Below are 8592 nucleotides of genomic sequence, written 5' to 3'. Positions count from 1 at the left end.
GAAGCAGAAGAGATTTGTACTGAAAGAGAAAAAGCAGTTTGACATAGTCACTAAAGCTAAACTTCAACGCTTCAAAAGCCATAGTAAGAGTTTCATCAAACCAACCACTACAAAACAGGTTACAAACAACATCTTTTGCAAGCACATAGAGAGAAGAATGTAGCAAAAGAAAGGGGTGAATTCATAAAGGACATTCTGTTACATGATCTTCTCCCAACACACACATTATTTGACAGAGATGCTGCAACCAAACCAGTGAAGCACAAACTCGTACGAGAGCTGGAAAAATACCTTTCACCTGAAGAATTTCAATTTGAGAAGGTTTCCTCGTTGAAAACTGTTGTTGTGTCACAAGTGCAAATGGTCAAGATTTCATCCATGCAAAACTTCAGAGAGGTCATTCAGGCTGGTCTAGAGATATTAACATCCGTGTGCACCTTGCAAGAACTGCACATTGTCTTTGACAGTTATCTTGAACTATCTCAAAGAATGTGAGAGAATCAGACAAATGTTTCCAAGTGGATCAATTGACCATGCCTGTATCAAAAATGCTACACCTATACCTGTGGAACTTGATAGATTTTGGTCATCAATATCGAACAAGATGAACTTGGAGATGTTAACTCGCCAAAACATTGCTGATGCTTCAGTGAACACTGAATTTTAAATTCTTGCAAGTGGAATGATTGTCAATGAGGAATTAGTGCCTAGAGGGATATATTCAAAAGGTATGGGCCTTATTGTTCAAGAGCTTAACAGCAACTTGGAGGAAGCTGACCCTTATATTGTGCCACATGATGAGTGGACTGTTCAAAATGGTTCTAATGGAGTCATTGTACAGTCAAATGATCGAGATATTATTATTGTGCTACTTAGAACTGTTGCAATGTTCATAATTCAAGGATAGTGAGAGTTATGGATATGTTATGGAACAGGCGAGAAAAGACAGTTAATCATGCTTGATATTCTGTACAAAGAACTTGACACAGAGATGCCCAGTGTTCTTATCAAGGCACATATTCTTACAGGTGATGACACTATGAGCAAAACTGGAACAAAGCTTGGAGTTTTAACTGCTGACCCTGTGAAGTTTTTAGAAGGATTTGCTGCGACAAGACGACTGTGACTTTCAAGACGTAGAAAAATACCTTGTGTATGTGTGGAAAACAAGTTCTGACTGTCACACATTTGACGATCTTCGGTACATTGAGTTCAAGAGATCTGTCCCACTAAGAGACTTTCCACAAATTAGTTTTCTGTGCGTGGACACTTTAAAAAAGTGTTCTACTTGTTCAGAAAATGTGTAAATGTTTTGGATCATGCACATGTAGAGAAAGATCTGTGTGAATTTGAGTGGGAAGATATTGATGGGGTGCTAAAACCTACAAAATTTCAAAAGCCTCTACCCATAAAACTTACATGTACATGTACTTGCAAAACCTGTGCTACAAAAAGATGTCCCGGTCGATATGCTCTTCTTAAATGTTCAACATTCTGCAAGTGTACCACAAGTGATTGCTGAAACAAAGTGCACTATGAAAATGTGTCTAAAACAGGAGTGATAAACATTCATTTTTCATATTCAGATCATAAACATTGGTGTGTACATAAAAAGATTAAAAACCATTATTATTTCTTTCATTTCTAAATATGTCTCTTGTTCCTCTTTTAAAGCGCCTTTTTGGAAAGTTTGGAAATGTTGCTCTGAGGAGTTATTTTCTGTCTCTATAAGACTACTTGACCCCAAAACCTATGTTGTGACACCAAAATGAAGTATATAGGTCTAATGGTTCCTGAAATATTACATTATCAATGTTGTCTGGAAAAATTCGGCCCGGATCAGCAATGTCTATCCAAGCTAAATTACTTTGCTAATGATCCAAAATCACAAATCAAAAATGAAAATCTCTGGACAACAAGAGGTATATCAGGGAGTCGGGATTAGATGCTGTTAGACACCTAAAAGGATCTGTGGTAGCACTGTAGGGATAATGATCATTATTTAACTTTACCCTTTTGTATTTTTAGAGGATTTGCTGGGCATGTTCAATTTAAAATATTATTCTCTGCACTGATGATATGTCAAGGAGCTATAAATATCTCCGCTGATTGTAAAAAAAATAAAAGCTGGCTTCTTCTTGCAAGGTGCTGTGTTGGTTTCATCCTTATGCACAGTAGAAGGAGAAACCATACGCCACCCACACACAGCTGCATAAGCTAGCCATTAAATGGTATGTTCTCTCTAAAAAGGAATGGTGCCTAGAATAATTGAGAGAATGAATAGAACACTCTGTGAGAGACACCCAAATCTGAGCTGGGAAGGTAAAAGTGAAGGAGTGTTTCAGAATACAAATAAATGTGGTCGAGTTTGGATGGGGAGATGCAAGGAGAAATGGAGGAATTTCAAAGATGAGGGGGGAATTATAAAAATTGAGTCATACAAAGGTCGAGTTCATATTTTCTTCATAGCTTTTTCTGCAGAAAATGCCAATATATTGCATTCCTGCAGAGTTTGGACATTTTCGAAATTCCCTGCACCATGTTGATATTTTGGAAATTACCAGCCGATTCAGGGAGTTTTCTGTAGATTTCCTAGCCTTTGCTTACATTTCCAGTCACAGAGAAATAGTGCAGAAAACTCAGAAGGAAGGTCAGGGACCTAAGACTCAGGGTAAGAGCAAGGGCGGACACTTCAATAATGTGAGGTACAAGCTGCTCCAAATTTAACAAAGGGCCAGAAAATTGACCTTTTTCTAGGTATAGCGTTAGCGTAGATACTTTGATTGTACTAAAATTATATAGATAATATAGATAATATATTTACTTATTGAGGATTGTATCCAACTTTCTTCATTCATCCTTCTGTTGTTGTGTCATTGTCATCTTTCTTCAACTCACTACACCATAAGGCATGGGGGCAATTCGTCAGCCTACTTCAGCCATTGGCTAACTTCATTGGGAATGGCTGCCTCATGCTTTTTCACAAGACCGCATCCCCACACAAAGTAGTACCCTTAATGGTCTGAGACCAAAGCAATATTTTTTATTTTATGTTGTTTTGTTTTTTTATATTGGCGGGAGGCCAGGAGATACCCAACAATAACGTTTTTCAAAAGCATCCATAAAAAAACAAAACGTGAATTGGCAAAGCAAAAAAGGCTGGCAGCCTTCTCCTGAGCTATTGGCTTTGCCATTGCTAGTTATTACAATATGTGGAGAGCTGTAGCACTGAAGGTCCTTGCCCCGTTCATGGCCACAGCAGTGCTATCAACCTAGCCAAGTCACAACAATTTACTGTGGGTTGTTACACTTGGTCATCTTAATATCACGTTGCACTTTTTTCCGATTGATGTAAAAATACGCTACTCAAAATCAAAGGTTATTGAAGCTCATTAAAAGAGCTACCGATTGATAGCAACACACTAGAGCATTTGGCCAATCACACATATTCACCACAATGGTGCTGAGGAGATGAATAGAACAACAAACCAATGTTTTTTCCTCACAAATGAATATGTTGATCTGTGGAGAATAGCCTGTGGTGGAGGCTGGAGTCCTCTCTTGATCCCCCATTAAAGCACATTTTAGGCTTCCTGACATTACTTTCCTCTCTTTTGGTCCTCCTTCTCCTTTTAGTGTGGAAAGAAAAAAAAACTCTGAAACTGATATGTATGGAAGATAGTGACAGGGAATCAAGAAAAGAGTAGATGCATTTTTCTCTAAGGACGGTACTGTCCAATACACTAATTAGTACATAAACTACTTTTGTCATCACTATTTCGGCTACTCTCTTTGAGTTGTGATATGTTAGTTTGAAGGGTGAGATTAGTGCGTACCACTTGCTCCTCGTGTGTAAGGGTGGATTGTGCCTGATGAAGCTGCCAAGGGGCTCTGCCTGATCCGTCTACCCTTTTACTGGTTGGCAGGGACTTTGTTCTGCTGGAATGTCACAAGCATAGGATGGACACTTGTAGAGCAGCACGGATAGGACCCCTGAGTAACCACAGCCAATGATAAGGGAGGCTATAGCAAGCAACCAGTTAGCGGTGTCCCCACAAATGGCTACACAAGAGTGTAGTGAATCCTAGTTTGTTTTAATGGAATAACAGGAGTTAGCTTAGTCTTTTGGCTTGCAGGCTTGTGCCCCCGTGCCCACCTAGTGACTTTTAACCTACTTAGCTTGCTCTGTCTTAGACTATTTATTTACTTAATTCTTCTAAGATGGATGCCTTGTTTATAGTTAGGCCCTTTTGTTTAGAGTTATGTTATCAGTGTCACTGCACTAAGGCGTCAACTCAAGCAACAAAGACAAACAAACTGTAGGTGCTCACATTAGAAATTACTGTTCCAAGCATGCAACGTTATCTATTGTTTTGGAACAACCTACGTCAGGGGTCCAAGTAGATCTGTATAAATACATCACACTTTAGACAGATAATTAGAGGGAATCTGACCAGATACCATCGCTACTATCGATGTTGCACGTCGCCTTGACGCTGACCTGGACTTCGTGTTCTTCCGAAGTCTGAGCTCGAGACCTCATTCAAGGTAACCAGGGTTGGGGGCTCCTTCCAGGGACATGGCATTGGCAGATTAGGTTTAACATACCCAGCTCTCTTCTAGGTAGAAGGTTAGACCTATCATGATAGGGTACTAGGACATACTCCATACTTTATGTCTTTCCATGCTAACGCAAGATTGTGGGGGTCTTCATAATTATGACTCTCGTCTTTACAATTCTATTTCTTGCACTGTTCATTATCTTAATCATTGCAGCCCATGCGATTTACCGCATTGTATTAAATAAAAACTATTGAAACATTATTGCATCTTTGTCATTGCCTGTGTTTTGTTGAGACATGATATATCTGTGAGAAAGGGGTAATCTCCTTTTAACCACAACATTCCCTGAGATGTCACACTTCTGAGTCCATGCGTAAAGGCTGCCACAAATCACCTTTAACTGTTTGGGTTGTTGGTGAGGTACTGCTAGTGAGCCGGAAGGGGTGGGACTACAGTTGCAACTTGTAGGATAGGCATAGTCACCTACAAACATAAGTACTGTCATCCTTGAACCAGCAGTCTTGCCCAGAGCAAGAGTCCAAATTTCTACAAGAGCACCAGATTGCAAAAATTCCTCAAAATGGACCTTGCTGCTAGAAGAACGGTGCACCAAGGTAGTAAAATCCTGATTTGCCAGAAGTCTGGAAATCCTTGCACTGGCCGTAAAGGACCCAGTAGATGTGCAGGTCAGAACTAGATTGTACGAAGCTACTCTCACGCATATTGCACATCACCCCCTCAGAGCCCTTATCTCTTCTGCCTCTTCATAGTTCAAATCATCTATGTCATCATTTCCCCATCCTTGGTAGTCCCCATACCACCTACCAGAGTGCTTGCAATACACTTACATCGTCACAATCTCACAACTGGTCTTTTTTTCGACTGCAACAACTTATAAAATTTGGGGCAATCAGTATGGTCAGCGAGCATCCTTTCCTGCCACATACGCCACACCAACGTAATGCTGCAAGTTGCCAACCACATTGTAACATTTGATGTGGCCAAGCCCAGTCAACCTCAATGAAGAATTGGCAAACAAGTGAAAGAAAGATTTAAATATTCTATTCCTATTGTGCATGGCACCCCACAGATGTGCAGAGCTGCAGTCCTCAAGGCCTCACCCCATCCTCCAACGGGGGAAGGATTCATGAACTCTGGGATATTTTATACCCAGAATAATTGTGAGTAAAGGGGCACCTCTTTATCACACCTATATGGGTTGGGCGGGTTAGACTTTCTGAACTTCAAAAAGGATTCCCAATTTGGGTGTGGGTTTGAACTCATTTGTGAGGACTGTAGCAAGGAAGTTAGAAAGATGAGGATTGAGGATGATTTCAGGTAACACATATAGACATTCAAAAGACTAGATGGAAACAGGAAAATGTAGAGCACCATGCTATTTGAGCTCACTACGTAAGGCTACTTTTTGCTTTCGTTTGTAAACTCTATTTCATTGCAGATGTTGACAAGTTTCTATTTGTAGCAGGGTAGGATGTTTTATTCTTTCGTGATTTTTTTGTATACTTTGCTTAATTTCTTTTCCTTAATAATGGCTTTTGGTGACAAGTTCTCTTTTTTCCAACAGAGTCCATTCACCTCCCTACTATGTGGCCAAGGAAGCATTGCTCCAGAGTTGAGCTTTGTGTTTTAAAATTACTGTGAAGCGTTTCATGAGACTAGTCACTAAAAGCTCCGCATTCTACGGCAGGAGAAGTCAGAGTGTGTACATTCAGCGATCTGGGCTTTTCCTATATTTACATTCGGAAAAAGGAATTTGGACCTATACAATTTTCATTCATTAATCAAAACTTTACGTTCCTTTGTGAATTATAACTTTCAAAAAGTCATTGGAAAGATGCTTTCAAAGTTAATGATACTAAGTGAACAAAATTATTTTTACACAAAAAACTGAGATACGATTTCATTGTAAAAAGTGCGCTCTTAATTGAAATAGCAAACAGGAAAAAAACTTAACAGTCAAATGCCCTGCTTCAGAGTTTGTTCGAATCAAGGTCCTGTTTATCATACCTGATAAAAAAAAACATCACGAGGTCTGTTATTTTTCGGGTGCAGTAAACACCTATCATGAGTTTCTGCTGAATAACATGCAAACTTTGGTGTTTATGGCACCAAAATCCGCATGGTGCGGTAAATACTGTATACATTTCCCCTGTAATATTCCGGCATATGTGACCTGCTGAAATTTAACGAAGGTTGAGATATTTAATGCAGCCACTTATTACCAGATGCAGTAAATACGTCCCAGCTAGGAATACCAATTCCCAGTTGTAAAATTCCGACCAACTTGTAAACAGGAACTTTATTTACCTGTTGGCATTTATGTAGTGCAACCATATAGAAGGAGCACCTGAGCACTGTACATCATGAATAGGTGTGGGTGAAATACAAGATTTATACATCAAGCAAGGATTTACATCTTTGAATTACATTGAACATGTTTACACGCAGGGAGATTAGTTTACCCCAAATCCCATAATTTTCAGTCGTGTCATGGCCAGGATTCAAACCCTTGTCCCCTAGTTCCAAATTTGACATCTTAGCCGCTGACCACATGCAGTTCCATAGGAAGAATGCATAGGGACCTTGTTGTGTTTGTTTATGGAGACTTAGTGGAATGACAATCTCCATTAGTTTGATCCATCCGTATCTTGTGTTTGGTTTTGCAGAAAATATAACACCATGATCATTTGAATTGTGGTTGTTTGCTTCAATTTCCTGTGATCTACCCAAATTATTGGACTGCTTTGGTGGTGTGCCTTTTTCCTCCAAGCCCAAGCATGCCTCTCAATCTCTTCTCCAATTTCTTTAAAAGTAAAAACACGAACAGTTCATTATCATGATTAACACGTAGCAAAAAGTTGCTTGTCATGGTGTCAGTCCAAGAAAGAAGTCTGTAGGTTGCAATTTGTGAAACTTTTATTTGAGTGATAAAGACATACAAAGATGAACAATCTGACCCACATGTATCTTTTTGAGATGTAACAGCTTGTTTTTAAATAGAAATAAGCTGGTGCACACCACTTGATCACGTGTTAAAAATGTATTTTTACATTTCAAGGCAGTACACTCGCACTAGCTCGGGCAAGCAAAGATGTGCATGGTTCACAGAAACTAACTTCCTTTTTTTTTTTTTTTTGGTGTCAGCAGGAGTGAGTCACTGGGACACTATTAAAATAACACAAATTATTGCATTACATACCAGTATTTGCCAAGTAATATAAAAAATATTTCGTTCAAAGTTTCAGTGAAAATATCCCCAATGTCTTTTATAAACACTATTTCTTCATAGATCTCCATGTTCTTAGATTCTAGTAACTTTGAATATTTGCTTGTCAGCCAAATGACATATATCAACATTTACAATTAAAAGTTTGGATACTAACCCATCAGATCCATGTCACAAGTAAATCGTAGTTCCTATGCATGTTTTTTTTTTTTCAAAATTACTGTTCAATACCAGACTCCTCACAAGCAGAATGCTATCATGTTATGTGTGAGGGAAACACACAGTGCAGATTTGTATGTATTCCTGTTTGGATTATTCCACATACTTTATCTTGGGACTTTTCTTGCATTGTAATTGATACACAAGATTGGCAGGTTTAGGGTGGTATCACTCCTGAATATGGTGGAATTAGTTCTGGTGTGTTTGGCATTTTGGGCCGTCATGTTTTTATCAGGAACAAGATGCAGATCTCTGAACCATCAGCAATCTGATGGCACTGGAGCCAGGCCTTAGGATGATAATGGGTAAGAAGAACTCCCAAAAAGGTGAAACCTGTTGGTGAAGGAGGAGAGCTTAGGAACACCTTTTGAATTCTGTTATACACGAAAGAAGTGTCCCCCATTAAAATATAGACCTCTTGCTACCAGTCTTGCTATGATTAAGACATTAAGGGGCATATTTATACTTGTTTTGCATCGAATTTGCATAATTCTTTTACGCAAATTCAGTGCAACACTAACTCCATATTTATACTTTGGTGCTAGACCTGTCTAGCGCCAAAG

This window comes from Pleurodeles waltl, chromosome 6 (genome assembly GCF_031143425.1).
Source record: "Pleurodeles waltl isolate 20211129_DDA chromosome 6, aPleWal1.hap1.20221129, whole genome shotgun sequence".
NCBI lineage: Eukaryota > Metazoa > Chordata > Amphibia > Caudata > Salamandridae > Pleurodeles > Pleurodeles waltl.
Note: the sequence above shows the minus strand (reverse complement) of the source record.